Source organism: Triturus cristatus, chromosome 2_2 (genome assembly GCF_964204655.1).
Source record: "Triturus cristatus chromosome 2_2, aTriCri1.1, whole genome shotgun sequence".
Taxonomy (NCBI): Eukaryota; Metazoa; Chordata; class Amphibia; order Caudata; family Salamandridae; genus Triturus; species Triturus cristatus.
In genome coordinates this window covers 809,415,696-809,437,959 of record NC_140582.1, presented here as the reverse complement: position 1 = coordinate 809,437,959, position 22,264 = coordinate 809,415,696, and the positions used below count along the sequence as shown (strand labels likewise).

The following is a 22,264-nucleotide window of genomic DNA, read 5'->3' as shown; positions in this document are numbered from 1 at the left end:
TAAAAACAGGATCAGGTGGTGATGGGTTGTTTTTCTTGTCAATCCTGGGTGTTAAAATACGGGCACGAACAGGATCTTTAAAAATCTCATCTGCATGCCTCATCATGCCTTTCAACATAGGGAGACTGACTAGTCCTATGTGAAGACCCTAGTATCTAAAAAAAAAGCTTTCATCTAAAGTCTCTTTGTGCAGTGTAATTCCTTGATAAGCTGCTGCCCTTGAAATCAGCTCTTGATAAAATACATCATCATCTGGAGGTGATGGTTTTGCAGGGTATATATCTGGTTCATTATCCATGGGTGGATCAACATTATCATCATCCCATGGATCTGTTGGTAAAGGAACATGGTCATACTCGTCATCTCATAAATCAGGCTCTGTATGTGCAGACCTCTGTGGTGTTTTGTGTAGTGGATCTGAGGCTGGCAGTTGTGGTAATGGTGAAGATGGTGGAGGTGGAAGGGATGGCAAATTAGGGTGGATAGGGCTTGTAGCGATGTCCTTTTCCTTCAGAGGAATCTTATACCCTGTGTCCTCTGAACGAACTTTCCTTTATGAAGGAGTTTTAGCTAAAATGTGTCTGGGTTGATGTATAGCTTTTTATGTTTCAGGTCTAATCTGTCCTTCATGACATCCAAGATTGGATCCGGGAGATCGTCTTTTGATTTCGGAACCTTAGGTTTTGGTGCCGGACCAGACTTGTGTTTTGAAGTGGAAGATTTTGGCTCCGAAACAGATTGTCTTTGGATCTAAAATATTCCACTCAAAGACCAATCTGTCTTGACTCTCTCGAGCTGGAGGGCTGGACTACTTATTTCGGTGCCGGGCCGGAGGGCGGGGCGACGGAAACAGTCTGTGCCGCCGAAGGCAGAGGTGGGGCCAAAGCCTTATGTTTAGTGGAAGAGCGTTTATGGAGTTAGGGGGCTTTAGTATTCATGGAGACCTGTCCCGCTGGAACGTCCTCTGATTCCAATTCGATTTCTATATCGGAATTTGATTCTGGGACCAAGTAGGCCCCCTATTCCGCAGCTGTCACTTCTTTCTGTTCGCATTCTTCTGCATGCAAAGATATCCGGACTACGTGGAGGGCTTTGGCTCTGCATTTCTCGTTATCGAGCCAGACGATCCTGAAGGGTCTTTTTCTATCAAAATGACAGACAAGCCTCACAATGTTCTTCCTTGTGCTCCGGTGAGAGGCACAAGTAGCAGACTTGGTGTAGGTCGGCGCAAGGGTAGTTTGAGTGACACAGAGGACAGAATTGAAACAGAGACCGTTCCATCGCCAGAAGGTTGGACCAAAGATTGAAACTTTCCTGACCGAATCGATACATGGACAGAGGGAAACGTGTAGGATAACAATACAGCCGAGGGTACAGTGGATTGCGTACAGAGGGGAACCCGAAGGACAGTTTCAAACCGGAGCGCAGCAATACAAGTCCGAACCCGATGGTGTCTATCACCGAAAGGAGGAGTCACTTTGCCTCGTGACTGGGAAAGGCGACTTCTAAGATAAACAACTTGCTAACATCCGGGCCCAACACTAGATGGCAGGAGTATGCAAAGCATGTGTATCTACATCACACATGCCTCGAAAATTACATTCTGATTTGAGTGAAACTGGACCCCAGCTTGCAACTTCTTCACTCTGAACTAATAACCTGAACTAACAATCTGTAAATTTGCTTCACTCAAGATAAAACATGTGCAAGATAGTAGAATCAAATGAGAAAGTCTATTCAAAACAGCATTTACTAAACAAGGTAATTCATAGGAGCAACAGAACATCAATACAGAGGAAAAATATGTGAAAAACCGGTCATGAACATAAATTGTCCAATATTTGCTAACCCCACAGCAAAGCCCATACTCAACATCAAAAGTAACAGACATGCATGCAGGAAATAATTGCCCCAAAAAGTAATAAAAAATAAATAAAGAAAACATTCTAAATTGCGACATTTTAAAAAATATCCTAGAGAACACTTGAAAATCTACAAAAATCGAATTACAATGTATATTCTGACACACCTAGAGTGTAGTGACAAACTTCACATAGTCATTTCCCATCAAGAAGAGACAATATCTGCAGTTTTATCAGTGCTTATTTTGAGCCGGGCCTTTACGGTGCTATGCACCAGCACTTAATTGGTTTCCGGTGCTGGGCACCGGCACCCAATTGTTTACACCATTCTTGGAACAGTCCACCACATGATGGCGCTGCTCATCTAATTTAGAGATGAGCAAAACAATGGTAGTTTAGGAATACAATATACATTAAAATTGCTAATACCTGCCTCTCCAGCCATTCCTTTAGCTTTGGGGACCTGAAATAATCTGAACTGTCGCATTTAGAAGCGAGAGAGATGGCTAGTAGTTGTTTTGACAGCGATGAGAAGGGCGGTACAAGCTGCAGTGGCCTCCTGGTCAGAGCCTTGGCACTTAATATTTTACAAATTGGGCACCGAGTTCTATGCGGTTTTCTTTTGCCTTACTTTTTCGATGGAATGCTTTGCTCCAGCTTCTGTTTTAGCAGTAAAGTAATTGTTTTCATGCTCTCCCTTACTTACAAGCTGCATCAGAAGCATATATAAAATTATGGCATAGCTTTTAATGCATGAAAAACACTAATGAACTGGTGGTCGTGCAAAAATGAGGAACTGAACATAAAGAAACTAGAACAGATCAAGTATAAAGTGTTACTATGATCAACTGATCTAAGTGTTGCTGATAGAGATAGAACATTGAACTCTAGATACGGATTCCCATCAACTGCCAAGGGAGGCCAGTGTCATCACTTGGTAATCCTTCCTTCTTGTTACTACTCCTCCAAACCAAGAGGCAGATGTAGTAGCCAAGATCAGAGTAGAGTACAAGTTGGAGAGAGAAATCGACCAAGAGTGGCCATATGTATTTCTATTGATGGATACTATGTGTAGTAAGTGCAGTGCAAGTGAAAAATTTAAAAAGGGAGTTGGACAGAAGAAACTTTGTTTAATGAATATCTCTGTACCAATCCTATTTAAAAGGCGTGTAGCGGCAACTTTTAACTAATAGGTTGCGTCATATAGGGGTCGACTAGTTTCAGCCATATGGGAATGTGTTCCCGGCTTTCTTCAGGACCGATACATAATTGCTACTGCAAGTGATTAAGAAAAAAAAAAAAAAAAAAAAAGAAAAAGTGACAAGTTGTCCAACAATACAACCTGGTACCTATCGACCTCACGGCAAGTAGGGTGTATTTCACTCCTGTTGAAAGAAAATACAAGCGATAGGTTGTGTTCTGTTTCAATGTTCCTCATTACATACAAAGTTAGAAAATAAGTCTCATAACAGTACCAACCAGTGTATCATCTATGAGAAAAAACGCCAACTCACCTTACTTGCGTGGGCGTCAGACCTCACCTCACCCGGTTACAACTCAGGTAATTGAGACCCCGCCCTGTAAGTATGAATCATGTAGGGCGAATTAATCAACAAACCAAAAGGTAGTGTTAAAAATTGTTTGACAATTGTTAAAATGCGGTTTAGGGACAGAATCCCAGTCATGTGTCCAGTAAGAATAAATCACCAGGAGTATTATGTTTGTACCGCAATAATCGGTATTGTATTACAGCTGTTAAGATACAAAAAAACGATTAACTGTGAAAAAAGGCACACTCACAGCATGTACAGCAGAACCCCAAAGGTAGTTAATAGGGGTTATTTTGTCGGCATCGTGTACCTATATGCATATGAATACTTCAGTATTAAGGTCTAATGTAGAGTTTCAAGCGTATCCGACTGTGTAACTAGCCGGTCACTACTTAGTCTGGCACACACGATTCGGAATCTATCCGGCCGACTAAGTATGGTTTAGACCTGTCTCTAAAAGGAGAAAAGCAAAATCCGTTTTAACGTTTCGCAATGCCTATCGCGTCAGTTTGTATAAAACCCCGGTATGGCTGTAAGTAAACCGGGGGCAGACAGCGTAACAAAGCTACTTTGGAACTCGCCCTTTGTTTAGGAACAAATACCTGGGAGCATGTCTTAAAAGCTACATTAACAATCAGAGTCAGACGAAGATAGAAGCGCATGCAGGCAGTCAAACTCACCTCTCCGTCGGTGCCTCGGTCCTTCCTGTGTTTGTGGGAGGTACCGAGGCTTTGTGTGACGAGAGTATAAAGCGTGAGTGAGTCATGTGACGCTTCACGCTACGTTTTGCAAATGACTCGGGGTGATGACGATGGAGAACTACAAAATGATGTCACTGAACCCAGAAATGGTAGTTCTTACACATTCATGTAGATGTATGATATGCGGGTGGATTGGCAAAAGGTGTAATCGCTTGAGAAAGGGACACAATCAATGTGTCCGTTGCACTACTAGATATTACGAGTATAATGCTAGGGAGTCCAGGAATCAAGACATAAATCCCCAAGACAATTCCTATATTACACAGAACAGGTAATACACCTTGTGGGGGAAATGTTAAACTCGTTATGATCTCTTTATCAAATCATGGGTCAGAATCCGACCCTTTACAGAAGAATCCATGGAATGGAGTCATTCAGGCCTTTCGTGTCACTTTGGAGTTTAAAAACCCAGCGTTGCTCTTTAGTGAATAAGAATTTGGCCTTGTCACTATTGTGGGACGGTATGAATGGTTTCTCCAAGACAGTCCAGGAGAAATCGTCTGCCTGATGATTAAGCTCCACAAAATGTCTGGTGAGTCTCGTATTCTCTTTCCTGCATCTGAAAGTGCTTTTATGTTCAAGCATCCTTGTTTTGACCTTACGCGTCATCATGCCAACATACTTCAGATGGCATGGACATTGTAATAGATAGATAAGGTTATCACTATTGCAGTTGGAGTAATTCTTCTGTATCCAAGGTCTGGTCAAGCCTAGATCTAAAGTTTTGGTATGCTTGGTTTGTGGGCATACTGTACAGTTACCGCACGGGAAGTGACCCTGGACTGGTGGAAGGTTCCAAAGGGTGCCTACTCTCCTTGGTTCTAGTTCCCTAGTGCGTGTATGTACTAGTCTATCCCTCAAGTTGGATCCTCGTTTGAAGGCAAAGAGTGGTAGTGGAATATTTGTCTTTGCGGTATTCAAAAAACGCCAATTCTTCCGAATGCATTTCTGGATGCCATTAGATAGAGTACTGAAGGTATTCACAAAGGTTAGACGACCTGATGGTGGTTTTTCTATCTTCTTCTCTAACAGAGCCTCTCGATGATTGTTGAGAGCGCGTTTGCGGGCATTCTTGATCAGCCTCTTAGGATAGAGTCTAGCTGAAAGTTGATCAGTTAAGACATTCGCATGATGTTTGTAGAGATCAGTTGATGAACAATTACGTCTCAAGCGTAAAAATTGGCCATATGGCAGATTGTCGCGCAATGCCTTAGGATGCTGACTATCATAACGAAGCAGCGAATTGCGAGCCATAGGTTTGCGATATAGCTCACTGCCCAATCCTGTGCTAGTTGCAAAAATGGACAAATCGAGAAAGGCTATCGTAGATGGGTGCATCTCTAGAGTGAACTTTAAAAATGCATTCTGTGTATTAAGCCATTCCTGAAATTGCCTGACCGATTCTTGATCGCCCCGCCAGATCACGAGGATATCATCGATGTACCTCTTCCAGAGTCTGATAGACTCATGGAAGGGATTCAATTCGTTGAGGACGTGGTTCTGTTCAAATTTATGCATGTAGAGATTAGCTAGAGACGGTGCAAAAATACTACCCATGCTCGTACCTGACACTTGTAAAAAGATCTTGTCCTCAAATTTAAAGAAATTCTCCTTCATGGCCATGCGTGCCAGGTCCATGATGAAATTGACCGGAGTGATGGAATTGAGTTCTGTTTCTCTCAGAATAGAGGCAATTGTATCTAACGTTTCATCTTGTGGAATAGAGGTGTAGAGTGATTCTACATCAAATGAAACAAGTAGATCTAGACTCGGGTCAAAATCCACAGTAGGGAGCAGACGTAGTACGTCTTTCGTGTCCTGGAGATAAGTAGGCATCAAACACACCAGTGGTCTGAGGAAGAAATCTACAAATGTAGATAAAGGTTCAAGCAGAGAGCCAATCCCGGAGATGATTGGTCTTCCGGGAGGTGGTCTCTGCAGCTTGTGTATCTTGGGAAGTATATAGAAGTATGGCATGACCGGATGAGTAGTTTGTAAAAAATCTTTTTCATGAGGTGTAATCCATCCTTCATTGAAAGCTTCCTCTATCTTGTTGGTAATGATTCTACTGATCCTTTCTGTAGGATCTTCCTTCAGTAGTCGGTAGAACCTCTTGTCATCTAGTTGTCTCAAGCACTCGGTGCGATATACTATGGTGTCTAAAATCACTATGGCACCGCCTTTATCTGCAGGTTTAATAATGATTTCTCTGTCCTCTGTTAATGCACGAAGTGCCAACTGTTCATTTCTGGGTAGATTGCTATAACCCCCTCTGTTTTGACACAGGGTATTGACTTCATCAAGAACTGCTCTCTCAAAAGCAAGTACCTGGGGCGGGATAGCATGTGTAGGTGGATTGAAGGTTGAGCGTTTTTTCAGACCAGTGTTGATGTTGCCTGTTGAGGGCTCAATCTGTTCTTTGTCTTTAAAAAAATGATGAAGGCGAACCTTCCGAAAGAATTTTGCAAGTTCACATTGAACTTGGAAGTTGTCGCCTGTCGATGTTGTCACAAATCCAAGCCCTTTGTTCAAAACTGTAATCTCAGCCTGGGTGAGAATCTTGGTACTCAAATTCTCAATCAAGTCTCCTGTGGGTTCTGTTCGGATGTTGGAGGGTTCTGTTTGGCCCTGCTCCGGGTGTTCATTTGAGGAGCAATAGGGGTTTGTTGATCGTTCCAATGAACTTGAGCTTGCCGGTTTCTCCTCCTGCCTCTTGTTCTGCCTGGGCCTGCCCCTAAAAAAGACTGGTTGTTAAAGTCTTGTGGGTACATCTGATAAGCCGCATTGGGTGGTTGAAACTGCTGTGGGGGAAAGCCCCATGGAGTCGGAGGCCACCATTGTTGGAGTTGCGGCATCGGGTACCCCCTCCAAGGGCGTCTCATACCTCTACCTCTAAATTGTTGTTTGCTAGTTGTGGGGGTATCTGGGTCACTCAAATCCTCTTCGGAACTACTCCCTGAGTAAGTTGACCCATATCTTTTGCCTTTTTTGTTAAATTCTGCTGGTGTATAACCCTCACTGGTATAGGGGTAGACTACTTCTAGTTTAAATTTGGCCAAGTCTTTTTTGAATTTATCAATCTTCGAAAGAAGAATGGTTTCTTTAAAGTCTTTATTAGATTTGTTTGCTTCATCTTGTTGTTTTTTAAACAGTGTGCTGGTAATAGTTGTTTTGATTTGTGCCTCGTTAATTTGAATCTCGACCAGGATAGCATCCGCTGCACGCTTGGCCGTGCTGATAATGAGAATCAGCCAATCGCGCGTGCAGCGCCATGCTATCAGTGACCAATCCTTTAGAAATTTCTTATCTTGAAGAAATAGTCGAGGGACATTAGTCACGATCAGGCCTGGGGGTGCGCAGTTGCTGCGTAAATACTCTGCCATTATCGCACCATGGATGACCGTGCGTGAATGGGATTTCTTGAGAATCAAAATCTTGTCCCAATCTTCTATGTTGGGAGTTGTTGTGGAGGCAGAGAGGTTACCTAAAATACTAGGTGTATTATTCTAGTATTATCTAGAATAGACTGATAAAATGAACATTGAAACAGAACACAACCTATCGCTTGTATTTTCTTTCAACAGGAGTGAAATACACCCTACTTGCCGTGAGGTCGATAGGTACCAGGTTGTATTGTTGGACAACTTGTCACTTTTTCTTTTTTTTTCTTAATCACTTGCAGTAGCAATTATGTATCGGTCCTGAAGAAAGCCGGGAACACATTCCCATATGGCTGAAACTAGTCGACCCCTATATGACGCAACCTATTAGTTAAAAGTTGCCGCTACACGCCTTTTAAATAGGATTGGTACAGAGATATTCATTAAACAAAGTTTCTTCTGTCCAACTCCCTTTTTAAATTTTTCACTTGCACTGCACTTACTACACATAGTATCCATCAATAGAAATACATATGGCCACTCTTGGTCGATTTCTCTCTCCAACTTGTACTCTACTCTGATCTTGGCTACTACATCTGCCTCTTGGTTTGGAGGAGTAGTAACAAGAAGGAAGGATTACCAAGTGATGACACTGGCCTCCCTTGGCAGTTGATGGGAATCCGTATCTAGAGTTCAATGTTCCATCTCTATCAGCAACACTTAGATCAGTTGATCATAGTAACACTTTATACTTGATCTGTTCTAGTTTCTTTATGTTCAGTTCCTCATTTTTGCACGACCACCAGTTCATTAGTGTTTTTCATATGTAAGGATAGGGGATTTGAACTGTTGTTTTGGTCATTAAACTTTTCCCTTAGACCCTTTTCCCTTCGGGAATTATTGTTGATATAGCTTTTAATGCACCCTGAAGCCCATTCCGCTTAGGTACACCTCTAGCCACAATAGTTATCCACTTTACCACCCACACACCCAGGGTCACCAAAATGCGATTTAGTTAAAATTAGGTAATTTATGTAAAGTTTATGCCAAATCACTTGTCCCAGCACAGACCAGGTTATGGAAGATGGCCATGCTTTTGCTGTGAAACAATAAAAGAATGAACTAAAGAACCCACATCGTCATGAAGGTAATTTCCACTACCTCTATAGTTCTGCCATCATAGTCTCAATTTGAGAGGACAAACTACATGAAAAATCATTATCCGGGGAGACGATGCTTGCCCACGACCACAATGGTGGCACACCGGTTTCACATACCTACCTGCCTAATTAAGCATTTTTCACAAATAGTAGGTAGGGAGAGAACATTTTACAGATCACTGTACAAAACTACAATTACTTGTTTTTGTTCAAATCTTTATCAGACATTACATCTTGGTAAACAAAATACAGAAAATATATTAAAAAGGGAAATATCAAATACAAATGGCAACATCCAGGTCTATACTGCAGCTTATCCAACTATTAGGGAGAAAACGTAATTGAAATATTTGACAGCATTATTAGTCTTTTTATCTAATATTTCCCAGTAGTGATAAATCTCTTTGTGATGTTATATATAATAATTTGAAAGCTTAACGTTTATTGTCTTACCTCTAAGGGCATTAACCATTTTGAGTAGCAAAGGAGGATAATGAGACCGTTCAAAATGTAAATCTCTTTAAGGGGTTCCTAGCAGAAGCAATCAGAGGTTACACAACAAGGCAAAATGCTGTGACAGGTGGTATAAGAGGACGACTAAGAGCCACACTCCCTCACTTGTGTTGCTGCCTCTGGCAACAGATAAGTGCACCTTGTCTCAACACTCATCTTTATTAGTTACAATTTAAATATTTCTTAAAGTATTCTACATTACATTTCACATCACGCTTTATCACATGTACCAATATCAGCATCTAATCCCCATATCCACTGCAACTCCTTCCACTAGCTACAATGCTTTCACTTTGTGGGTAAACAATATTTAGACTGAGCTGTCTCCAGTAATCTCTTACTTTTCCTGCCTTCGCTACCACTCCTGCTTTCCTCCTGCTGCCACAGCCATCTATTGTACATTGCGTCACCCCAGAAATCTTACTTATCATGCTTATTTAGCCAACTGTGCCTTCAGCACAAATATATTGGCCCTCAGGTTTCCTGAGCTCTGCTGCAATCCAACTGCTCACACTAATCAGGTCACCCGCTCCCTATTCAGCAGTGATGCCGGCCTCTACGGTCAATATAAATTTACCTCTCAAGCTTCTGTTGCAATTACTTAGTTGGAGTCCTACAGGTTCTTTAAAAGCACTAACACCACATTTAGCGAGGACATGCAGAAAACTGACAACAACCCCTCACATATGAAAAACAAGCATTTGGAAATGCAATAGGTCTCGCATTTGCTTATGTTAGAACTATTGGCATTGTAAATGGCATTGTAAATGTCTAAAGCTAGCCTGTACTGCACGATCATAAGAAGCAAACTTCTGTCAGCGGCCAAACAGCCATTCCCTAACAGAGCATGAAAAATAGCCGTATTAGTGAGAACATGCGATATGAACGGACACACCGAACAAAAATATTGAACGTGTTTGGAATTATAAACTACTTAATGAAGACAGTTCTGATAACGTACTGTACATGATACACAATACACACTGCAATGTCATTGTATTAGTGAAATTATTTAAGTTGTTTGGTAGTACCCGGAGACATGTTAGCGTGGAACAGGCAGTGTAGTTTATAGCTGTATAAATGCGATGGGTTAACATTGTATTAACGCTGCAAACAATAGAATGTGCGCTGAACGGATCTGTGCATAAAAATATAGCAGGGATTGTATGGGGCAATTTACACAGGCTGGAACAGGCGGCCATGGTCACAAAAACGCTATGGCAACGAACACCAGATAATGCTAACAGAGAAGCACATTTAAAAGGAGGCTTATAGCAATGCCCATACTCCGGCTTATCAGCGACGCAATTTTCTGCACGGAGTGTGCGCCTATACACTGTCTACAGTTCCTTCGCTTGGACTGAAGAATCCAGCGCAGAGTCAGGCAATCAATTCATCTTCCTTGACGCGCTTTACCATGATGCATAAGTCGCCTCAATAATTCCATTTGAAGGGTTGGTGTTTGTTAAGACAGCCCTCAGAATCAGCCCAATCACCAGAACCCGACATTGTTCCCTGTCGCACCAACCCTAGGGCAGTAAAACGCAAAGGGCAGTGTTCGCTAGCATTAGCACACGACTGGGCAGTTAAGTGCCGCTGCAGAGGGTCCTTTGTGCGGTTTATACGGTCGGATTTATATTTACGACCCCCAGGAAGGGGTGGGGGTGTAGGAAGACGTTTCAGGTTACACATGGTTTTTATGGAAGGTGAGAGCCAACTTACTTGGTATGATGGGAGCGGTGGGGGAGGGGAGGATGGTGGCAACACACCTCCTTGCAGCCCTCCATGCTCAGCATTTTATTTGCGTGGAAAACAGCCCTCGACCTGTGAAGTACTCGGGTGCGGCTGTGCGCGCGCCGGGGAAGCTGTCTCAGCTGGGCGAACACACACGACAGGGGGGGCTGAAACCCTTTGAGCCCAATGGGCGTTAAGCGTCTAGTCACCCTTATAGGGGCATTCAAGTGTGCAGCAATACTATGACCCCTTTTCTGAAAATGTAAATGATTCAACATAGTGTGTCCTTGAATTATCAGAACATGGGGACAGGGACAAAATTCAGTAGAGCTGCTTAAAGGAGACCTCAAAAAATGCATTGTGTGGGGCCCGAAAAACGTCTAAGATGATACTGCCCTAACAGTGCTGAAGGCCTTTTAGCAGCAGTGCTGGCCCTCGATGTCTGAGCACCATATGCCTGCAGATAGCGGTTCATATCGGACTGCAGGCCTCATATCCTTGGAGAAACCCGGCGCCCTTTCAAAGCTGTAAGCTCTAGTCTCGTGGGCACAGCTCCCTACAGTGATGAAGCGCTTCTAGCCGCTCTGGATCTCGGAGCAGCAAGAGTCTGCCCATCGGGTTCATATCAAATGCAGGCCTCGTTCTGTTAGGCTTAGAGAGACCCTAAGCTTTCTCAGAGCTGTAGTATACAGCGCCCTACAGTGATGAAGCGCTTCTAGCCGCCCTGGGGGCTCAATCTTTGAACAGCATGTGCCGCGTCTACTGCAGGCATCGTATCCTAAGCGATCCTGCGCGGTCTTGTCTCAAACCTGTAGGCTTTAGTCGGTACAGCGCCTACAGTACTGAAACTCTTAGCAGCACTGCCCGTACCTTGATCTGATGAGAGGGCAAATTGTTTTCCCCAGGAAGAGTGCAGTTTTTACGAGTTGGGTGAACCGCGCGTCTGGATGCGCGCGGCTGCTAATATTTCGGATGTAAATTTTAAAAAAAAATACTATTTGGGTGAGCCACGCGCCTGCCGCCATTAAAAAGAAAAACGGGTTGGGCGAGACTCGTGCATCAAAGCGCAGGACCGCCATTATTTAGCATATAAATAAGCAGGAAAAAAAGCACACAAGTGCATACTAAATAAATAAATGAAGGGCCACGGGGATTGCCGCTTGATGCTGTTTTGGAGGTGGGAGGTGTGTTCTCTGTAGCCTGGAAAGCATACAGGCGCGGTATTAAATAAATAAACAATACCACAATCGCTGCTTGATGCGGTTAGGGAGGTAGGACGGGTGTTCTCTGCAGGCAGGGCAGGCATACACGCCTCCTTTAGATAAGAAATACCCTCACGACAGCTGTCAAGCAAAAGATCCAGTCCGGATGGGCCGTCCCAAAAGGAGACAGGGCGGTATCAAAGAAGCCTCATTTTCAATCAGAGGCTACCGTTTACCATAAATGAGGACGTAAGCCAATGAAAGTAATTGGCGGGGCTTCAAGTCCCCTTCTGAAATCTCCTCTACCACAATATGTCTCGCAGAGCGAGCAGCACATGCGCGCTGCAACGCTAGGAGAGACCTAAAAATAAAAGACACAAAGTTACATGTTTTAAAAAGGGTAACTTACCACCCGACCCTTTCTTACTATATATCAAAGCAGCGAATTGGCACATCTTCCAACATCTTCAGCCCTACAGGGTTTTCCCCAAGATCAGGTTGACACGAGAGGGAACTAATGAAGCGACTCCTCACCTTCACCTCAATCTCCATCTCCCAGCGCCAGTTGCAGGGGGCGATTAATGGCTCAAGCACCCAGTTTTAGTCCTACCTAGATAAATTAGGCTCCATATGACTTTTTACCTTCAGAGTTCTGCCCTAGGTCTGATTCTTCTGGCACTCTCCGCAAGACCTTTTATAAGCACAAGCACTGGCGCCATGCCTTCCCTGGGCAAAAGGGGTATTCTCCCGCTCCGGAAGATGCATCCCCCTCAACCTTCAGGCCTAATTCGGGAAGGCAGATGGGGATGACTGATGCCCCAGAGGACGACCCCTGCAATGTTTCACTTTTGAGCAATAATAATGTGCCAGGTGCTGCGCTCTATAAACACTTTGGACTCCATTTCTTAATTACCACCACCACCACCCCCACCCCAAAATCTTCCATCTTGGATTTGTTGAGTGAGCCCATGTTCGATCTGTTCGATCAGTCGGAGTTAAGGAACCCTGAATCCAGGGAATGGTATCCCTCTCCCCCGGTAGCAGAGTTTGTTCGCTGCTGATCCGCAACACCCTTAGACAAACAAGTTAGGGCCATTATGCACACAGACTGTCTTCGCCTGCCCGGTCAGGCAAATAATGTTTATTTATTTATGGTATTTATAGAGCGCAGAGTGACCAGACTGGTATTCTGGCACTAAGAGCAGTAATTAACTACAAGTGGGAAGAAAACTAGACACCATACCAAAACGCAGCATTAAGGTATTAAGTAACATCAAGAACAATTCTTATTTTGGGGAACAGCCAGGTCTTCAAGGCTTTCCTAAATTTCAGAAAGTCTGTTGAGGCTTTTAAAACAGACGACATCCTGTTCCAAAGCTGTGCAGCTTTCAATGTGGAAGCGTGACCCCCTTGTCTAACCTTCTGGAACTTATGCCCCAGGAAGGGCTCTTCGGTCAGCAAATGTGAATCTTATACTGGAATACATCTTCTCAGTGTATGATGCAGCGGTACTGGGCCTCTCTTCTGTAGGGCTTTTATCACAATACACAGATATTAATACAATCCTTTGCTCTACCAGTAACTAATGAAGTTTCCCAAGAACATTGGAGAATTTTTTCTACTCCAAAACAAGAACCTTATCTGCTGGCTTTCCTCTACAGCCAGTCACGACCCACATAAGGGAGCTGATCGAACCCTTAACCACTGCCAGGACCAAATACTGAACACCGCAGGTCACTCCATTTGCCTCACATAGGCCCTTGAAAGGACAGCAGCCACCCCGGAAGAGACAGGCCTCAAGGGTGTCTCAGGCTGCCCTAACTTACATTGGCTTTCCTAGCAGACTCCCGTGCATTTATCACAGCAGAAAGATGGCACCCAATATTTCTGTACCAAGATCTTACGTTTTCCGACTTATCCTCTGAGCCTGCCCAGAACCTTACAGAGGGTCAAGGCCGAAATTAGCATGAATGGAGTCTTCTGAAATTAGCAGAGCCAAGTGACCCATATATTGCCATCTGTCGCAAAACTGTGTGACTTACAGAAGTCAACTTGCCGGGCTTTCAGAAGGCACATGGACCTCTCCTTCAGCTACTGTGTTCCTGCTTTCTTCCCATGAGAAAGAGCGTGCGCTGCCAATGGCACCAACCCAGGTTTCAAACAACTACTCCTTCCACCTACTAATCACAGTAAGTCACTCCTCTGCCTCCAATTGGCGAAACGTCTTCTACCTCCTAGTGTGGTGCACCATCTACTCTGAGCTCTGGGGCATCCACAAGTCTCTGGCTGCTGAATAGATTACTGGGCTACTTCCTCTCAATCCTGCAGGCTGCCTCCTCTCCCTTTTCCACTAGAAAACACCTTCGGGGAAACGGGAGATTTCAGACATGGTGCCAAAAGTTGTAGTTGTCTCTGCATTCCCAGAGTGGTTGTGAGCTCAATCTTGATCATCCTCAAAAAAAGAGAAGACCCAGCGCATGCTCTTTATCTTGAAATGAATGTAGGGGGTAGAGGAAATACAGCTCCGAAACAATCATCCCTATAGAGTAGCTAGCCAGACTATCTCGAAGATGCCTACTCTTTCAAATCATATCTGCCAAAACAACCAACGTTTTCTAAAATTCCAATGCAGACATCCAAAGTGGCAGCTCGCTGCCTTCCCTTTGGCCTGTCTTCCACCCATTGGTACTTCATGAAGGGTCTCCGTGGCATGGACACTCATGTAAGATCCAGAAAAATAGGTCTCTTTATTTACCTAGACTATATCCTTCAAATGCATCAATTCCCAGCTGTTCTTTCTCGACATCAAGAACAATCTCCTCCACAGCACGGGTGTCTTGGCCAACTTTGAAAAGTATTCTTGCACGCTCTTAGTCCTTGGAATTCCTAGGCTTCTCATAGACAACCTCTTACACACTCAAGCTCCCAGACACAAAATTGGTTCAGGACCTAAATTCCGCCCCATCAACCCCATTCCTTTCTCTGGAGTTCTTAGCAAGCCTCACTGGGCTCCTGTCTATCCAATCAATCGTCCCAGCCCCACTACGCTACCAAGCTCTTCAGGGCCGGAAGGCTTACTTCCTCCTCCAAGGTATTTCCTACCCATATCTCGTTTCTCTGGATGACAAGTCTCAGACAGACCGGAGTTGGTGGCTTCTTAATTTAGAGTACTGGAATGACAAAGCCACCTTTGGTTCTTCAGCAGATCTGGTAATTAAACAAGCATTTGCAATGCAATAGGTCTCGCATTTATCCGATTTTGAGCCAATGCCATTGTAAATGACAATGCGTTTTATTTATGTTTTGGGTTTTAAAACATAATTCAAAGGCATTGTTATTTACAGTACTATTAGCTAATAGCTTAATATGATGTAATGAATAAATGTATGTATTGTGAAAAAAAAGGCCGCCTGAAAGTCTGCTAAAGTGTGACTTTCTCTGAGATGTCCGACACTTGAGAAAGGAAACCAGGCCGGGCTAATTAAGCGTAAACAAGCCAACTGAGAAAGACAGGACTCTATTCCTCTGCAGCATCTGTGGGATACAAATGCATGACAGCAGGATCCTAAAGTCGTTAAGGCAACAGAGGTCACCACTAAACAACACGTATCTGCAGCTGCATAGACCACGTGCATTTTGTGGGAAGTTCCCTTTAAAATTAATATACACGCAAATAGTAATTGTCTCAAGTTTTTATGTACTTTAACTGATAGACAACAAAGTAAAATAAACTTCAGCTAAGTGAACATATAAACATTATATGTGAAGTAAAATGCGCTCATGAACAATAGAATGTAAAGAATATACAAAGCACATATGGCCGTTTGGATTACATATAGGTGGGCGTAAAAGCTACGTTTGTAATAGGATACATGTGGAAGTTGTAAGACACACATTAGTGGTGATACACATATAAAGAACAATTTATACAAATGTGTTGTACAATGCATATAGATTGCTTGCACAGAAGGGAGATACGCGTACAGTGTGTAAAACACAGAAGTAAAAAAAAATGTTGAGGTGAGAAAAGTGAACGCGATGTAATCAAAAGTTTAGACACTGAAAAAAGCCACATATAAAGTTTAACGTGCACACCTAAAAACGTGAAAAGCAGCACCGTGCAAGCGGATGAAGCTAAGCCAGCAAAATCAAGGAACTGCAGCTGTCTAGGTACACTTGCATTGTGATGGAAGTTGCTTGTAAAAGTAAAAAAAACTTAAGTGCTGATTGGTGCTGCATTTTGCCTTTAAACAACATGTCCTCCTATAAAATACGGTTTCTGTTCTCTTTCTTAGGCAGACTAACACAAAAAACATTTTATCGAAAACTGCCACCTAAAACTAATGCCTAATAAAAGCCCCGGCACCTTTGTCATCTCAAATTAAACCGTTGGAAAGCGGATGTAACCAGCACCGTGAAAGCAGCTGAAGCTGCACAGATTCCAAAGGCTGCACAAGAGCCGCTTTTAAGCCAGAAATGGTGATGAAAAGGCACAACTGGGGAAATAAAAGTTACATATTACGAAAAAAGTACATGTTTTGCCTCCTCACGTCCCCAAGCAACACCATTTTCTGGTGGAATAAGGTTGTGTAAAAAAAGGGACAGTTTGAATTTTATTGTAAGTTATACAACGAGCCAATAAGTCGAGGCCTGCTGCCTATGTAAAACACGGGCATTGTCGTTGTCATATGGAACAGCTAACTCCTATACCACAAAGTAAAAAACGCATACTGATTAAAATTTGAAAACACGTGTATTTTGTGATAAGTTGTCTTCAAAATTAATATAAACGTAATGTCAGATGTTTTTATGTACATTCACTCACAGACAACAAACAACAAGGAACTGCAGCTGGCTGGGCACAGGTGCATTTTGTGTTAAGTCTCCTTTAAAATTAATATATATGCAACTGCTAAATTTCTCACTGTTTGCCTTCAAAGAACATGCACTCTCCAATTGCACGGTTTATGTGCTGTTTCTTAGGCAGGCTAGCACCAAAAACATTTTTAGGTCTCGGGACCATCCGGTCGGCAGACCGGAAGTCCGGAGATTTAATGTCATTGAGAAGAGGGGCTTGCACCCGCCCCTCTTCTCTCCTGTTCTCCATTGGCTGGCCTCTTAAATGCTGGCCAGCCACTGGAGAAGAGGTCCAGTCACTCCGTTGAAGCCCCGTCTTTTTCGGATCGGGGGGCGTGTTTTTTGCGAGAAGTCTCAGGGAGGAGACAACAGCAAAACACGCCCCCCAATCCGAAAATGACGCTGCGTTTCTCCGAGGCAGTTCTTCTCAGCCTCGGAGAAAGGCGGTGGTGTCTTCCGGTGCCCTCTGCTTCTTTATGTTACTTGGGAGTTCCGCCCGTCCGGAGTAGGAAAAGTAGCGCATCCAAGCCAGGGAAACCGAGGAAGTCACATCCAGGTACCGGTCGCGTAACGCGCCGCCCGAACATTTGGTCACTAGAATCTCCCCGACAACTTCATCACAATGCAACGCAGCAACTCTGGAACCCCTTAAAGAGAACTTCCCGGCTCGGGTTTCACTGGGCGACGTGCCCTGGCGGAGGGAGCGCTGCACGTCGAAACTCGAGAACTGAGGCCCCCCACTCACTCTTCACACCGAGCTGTCTCCGAAGACAGACGCACGTGGGTCCTGGAGACACTCCCGGCTTGCAAGGCGGAGAGCGGAAACCTGCTGTTAACCAGTCTGTCTTCCGGATTGACCGCCGCCGGCTGCCGTAGCGAGGGGACGTTCAGGACGAGTGGGTTTCCGTCCTGTCAACAGGCGCTGCTGCGGTTCATGAACTGCAGTCCCTTTACAATCAGCTCAGCGGGAGGATCGTTGCAGATGTGTGTTGAAATAAATCGATGTTAGTCTCCCCTCCCCCCCGCAATCAACAGTTAATAGGATTATAGGTAGTGCTGCAGAAATTGTTGCATAGGTAATAATTGCAGCCGCTTCTGTTTTGGAGACACAAGTTACATGAAACAAGTTTGGATTGATTTTTTTAGGCGGTCAGTCCCTAAGAAACGGAGGTCTGGCTGGTTAATGCACCTGCTGCTCGTGACAGGTGTGTAGCCAGTGCCTCAACTTGGCCCGTTAAGGGAATGATTATTATTGACTTAAGGAATCATAGCTTTTGTTTTCTGTGTGCCACGTTAGCCGTGGGCTTGTTTATAAATTCACTTAAAGTTCTGTTAATTTTTTAATTTTTGCTTTTCAAACTTCCCCTTTAACTGACTTCTAATTCTAGTGTCTATCTAGTGGACTATACTCGGGCCACCTTTTTCCTGCACAAACATGATTTTTCCTCAGTTTCTGCATATTCAGCCACCCGCGGCGTAATTTGCAGATGTTAACAAAAGTAATTGTAGTTCAAAGTCATCAAAGTGCTGCACAAGGGGTGCAGCGCCACACCTGACCCATTACACATTTTAACTGGTCACCTCTCCGTTGGTGTACACCTTATTCAGGCATTTAAGGAGTTAACAATGCTGTTCAGATTCCTCAAATATCCACACTTTTCTGGGCTGAAGTGAGGAATTTAACATGCAGCAGGAATACAAAACATATGGTAGTTCAATATAGTTCAAAGAGAATGGAAAGAAATTATTTTTCATGAACATGTTTTTTGCACAATTTGCACATTCATGTTGAGATCACAAGCTTTGCACTGGAAGCAGCACATCTTCCAGGAGGGCAATCCGTATTTAGAAGAATTCCAGACATATTGTATTGTATTGTAATTGCATTTATATAGCGCTTACTACCCCTGACAATGCGTCAAAGCGCTTTTTCGGCGAGTAGCGCGCTACTCAGGGACCCATAAAGGATTAGTGTTGAATTAGTATTGTGAAATAAGAAGTCATTTTAAGTGGTGGTTAAGTTAGTCAGTTATTTGGATTCGGAAGGACAGAAGAGGAAACAAGCATTTACAATGCAACGGTCTCGGCATTGTTAAAGTTAGAGCTATTGGCATTGCTCATGACAATGCCGTTTCTTTAAATGTTTTAAAAACAAAAACAAACAAAAATAATGTCATGAGCAATGCCAATAGCTCTAACTTTACCAATGCCGAGACCATTGCATTGTAAATGCTGGTTTTAAAAAGCTGCTGCCCAATAAGAGCCCCAGCACCTCTATTGTCACAAATTAAGCTCTAAGAAAGGGTCTGTAACCAGGACTGTGAAAGCGTGCATGTAGCTAAGCCACAATCAAGGAACTGCAGCTGGCTGGATTTGCCTTTTAAAGTAAAATAAAGACGAGTGCTAAACGTGTCAGCTTTTGGCCTGTAAACAATATGCCCTCCAAACTGTACGTTTTCTGTGCTGTTCCGTAGGCAGGGTAACACAAAACAAATTATTAAAAAATGCTGCCTAATAACAGCTCCGGCACCTATCACCTTACAAATTAAGCTTATTGAAAGCAGCTGTAACCAGCATTGTTAACGAGGCTGTAGCTAAGCCAAAAACAACAAGGAAGCGCAGCTGGGTACACCACACCTACATTAAGAGAGAAATTAATTTAAAAATGTATTGAACAGAAAGTGCTGAATTTTACAATTTTCGCCTTTCAAGAACATGCCCTCCCCAATAATACAGGCTCAATTTTGTTTCTTATGCATGGTAACACCTAAAAATTGTTATAGAAAGCAGCCGCCAAATAAGAGCAACGGCACAAAAATGTACAATAAGGGTACGTATAAAAAATAAGTAGCGTGCTCAGCTGGACTGATTTTGTGCCAAATAATTCAGACGCAACAAACATAAGCCCCAAAATTAGCGTTAGTTATCAATTAACAATTATTGAGAGAATTAGACATTAAAGCTCGTCCCCAAAAATATCCGTTCCTACTTTTGGATTTATTAGCTGGATGTTAGTGAAACTTCTAAAATATGCACAATATAAAGCTGCTACCTGATTAGGAACACAGCATGTGTTACGTCACAAATTAAGCAGTTCGGAAACATCAGCAGGTAAAACACTAATTAAGGTTTAGTGCATATTTTCTTTGTTGCAAATTAAGAACTAGGAATGCGGCAGTAGATACGTGTCTAACAGAACATCTGTAGCCGCAGGTTTGCAGCTACACACAACAAGAATTAGTAGCGTGAAATAAAATCAAAATCAATTTGTAAAAATAGGCTACAATCTTTTTTTAAAATAACTTGCACATTGCTTTATTAACTGGGTTAACATAATGTAATGAATAAACGTATGTATTGTGAAAAAAGGCCGCCTGAAAGTCTGCTAAAGTGTGACTTTCTGTGAGATGCCCGACACTTGAGAAAGGAAACCAGGCCGGGCTAATTAAGCGTAAACAAGCCAACTGAGAAAGATAGGAATCTATCCGTCTGCAGCATCTGTGGGATACAAATGCATGACAGCAGGATCCTAAAGTCCAGGGCCGGACTGGGAACCAAAACCGGCCCTGGCAAAGTGCTTGGCCCCCGGGGGCTGTTTGTTCCAGGTTAACTCTCTACACAACTAACACAATGGGCTAATGTCGCAACAGCAAAAGTCCCATGAAAATTTAAGAACCTACACACTTAAAATAAAACGCTGCGATACGAGCCAGTAAAAGCGCCAAGAAGATCCGAAAATGCACTTTAAAAAGTAAGAACCGCCATGATGTATTAAAAGAGGGCAAGATGAAGATGAAAGCAGGCAGATTGAAGCCAGTGAACTGAAAACAACTAAAAAATAACGGACAGATGCAGCTAAGGCTCCTTCCAGTCTGCTCTCTTCCTGTTCGCAATATAAATAAAGGTTTCACGGACATGAAAGTGGTGGCAGCATGCTTGTTACAATCCACAACACTTTGCTTTTAGAATAATTCACGACGAACAGTAGATGGTGTCATAGATAAGATTAAGAAACTAACCCCCGAAACAGTAAAAACAAGCATTAAACAAGCATTGGCCGCACGCGCTTAAAGTAAAAAAAAAAAACAAGCGCGCACTGAAGCTGACGAAGTGGGAGGGGGAGTGGGGGCGGGCACGCAGGCTGCCAAATGGTGCGATGAATCACGGCTAAAGTGAAAGCAAACAAGTGGTTGCAGGACTCCAAATGGTGCGCGCGCCCGGACGGGTCACATGCACTGTAGTTGGAGGCCTGCAAAGCCACTGTTTGCACTTCCAAAACGCGCTTACTATAAGTCTCGCCAGAGCAGCGCTAAAGCGCTGGTCAGGCGAGACCTAAAAAGAAGTAGATTAGAATGGAGTGCCTGTTCACAATCACTAGAAACTGGGGCCTTTGGTTCCCAGTCGAAAGGAAACTCAAGCTCAATGCTCTAGAGGTACTCACAGAAACCTCTGCCATAAAAAGTCCCACAAAGAACTTAACAGCTGCTGAATTGTGCTCCACATCATCAATGTGTCAGGGGCAAGATACATCAATGTGTCAGGGGCAAGATACATCAACATGTTGGGAAGCGCAAGGTCCGAAGACCTAGCAGACCTTTCCAAAGACTTCTAGGAACACTACCTGCAGAACAACATTTTGACAACTGCAGAACACTTTCCAGATCTGTCAATTCTACTGCAGACTGGTTCTCCAGATATCTCAAGGAATGCAGAGACTAAGGTGCTGAATCCAACCGTCCTATCTCTGGCCAACCTCTGGGGTCCTCTAGACAGTTCTTACTGTATTATGCTTAATGCGTCAGCTTTCTACCTGTGGGAGCTGATGCCCAGACTCAGAGGCCTGGGCAACTGATACCTTCCTTTAGGACTGGTCACAATTCAACTCTTATGCCTTCCCTCCTTTTATATTTTTTCCCCAGGGTTCTCCTTTTCACCAGTAATTTCCGCACCAAACTAGGGATTACTCCACACTGGTCGTCCCAAGCCTAGTTTCCTCACCTTATGGACCTCATCCAAGTCGCAGCTTTCAGTTACAGAGTGTCTTCCCTATGATGTGAGGTTATGAGGCCACCTCCACAGTCTAGCTAAATATGTGGAGATACTCGAGATTCCTAGACATTTCGGTGGTCACTGCCAATAGGGCATCAGTGGTGTCTGGGAAGAATCTTGGATCCCCTTACTTCCTGCTTCTCTGAACTAATGTAATTACCTTACAGCTCTTTTCTCATAGAACGTCTCTTGTAGC

General features: G+C 43.5%; 1 protein-coding gene across 8 annotated transcripts in view; it reads right to left on the bottom strand.

The window, feature by feature from the left end:
- Nucleotides 1–22,264, bottom strand: part of FRYL (FRY like transcription coactivator) — a 2,516,714-nt gene that overhangs the window by 2,416,149 nt on the left and 78,301 nt on the right. For 2 of the 8 annotated variants that reach the window (XM_085642127.1, XM_085642128.1), the window contains exon 3: nucleotides 3,377–3,440. The exons of the other annotated variants lie outside the window; for them this stretch is intronic. The gene's annotated coding sequence lies outside the window, so the exon portion shown is untranslated. The remainder of the gene's footprint in view (nucleotides 1–3,376; nucleotides 3,441–22,264) is intronic. 8 annotated transcript variants of the gene reach the window in all.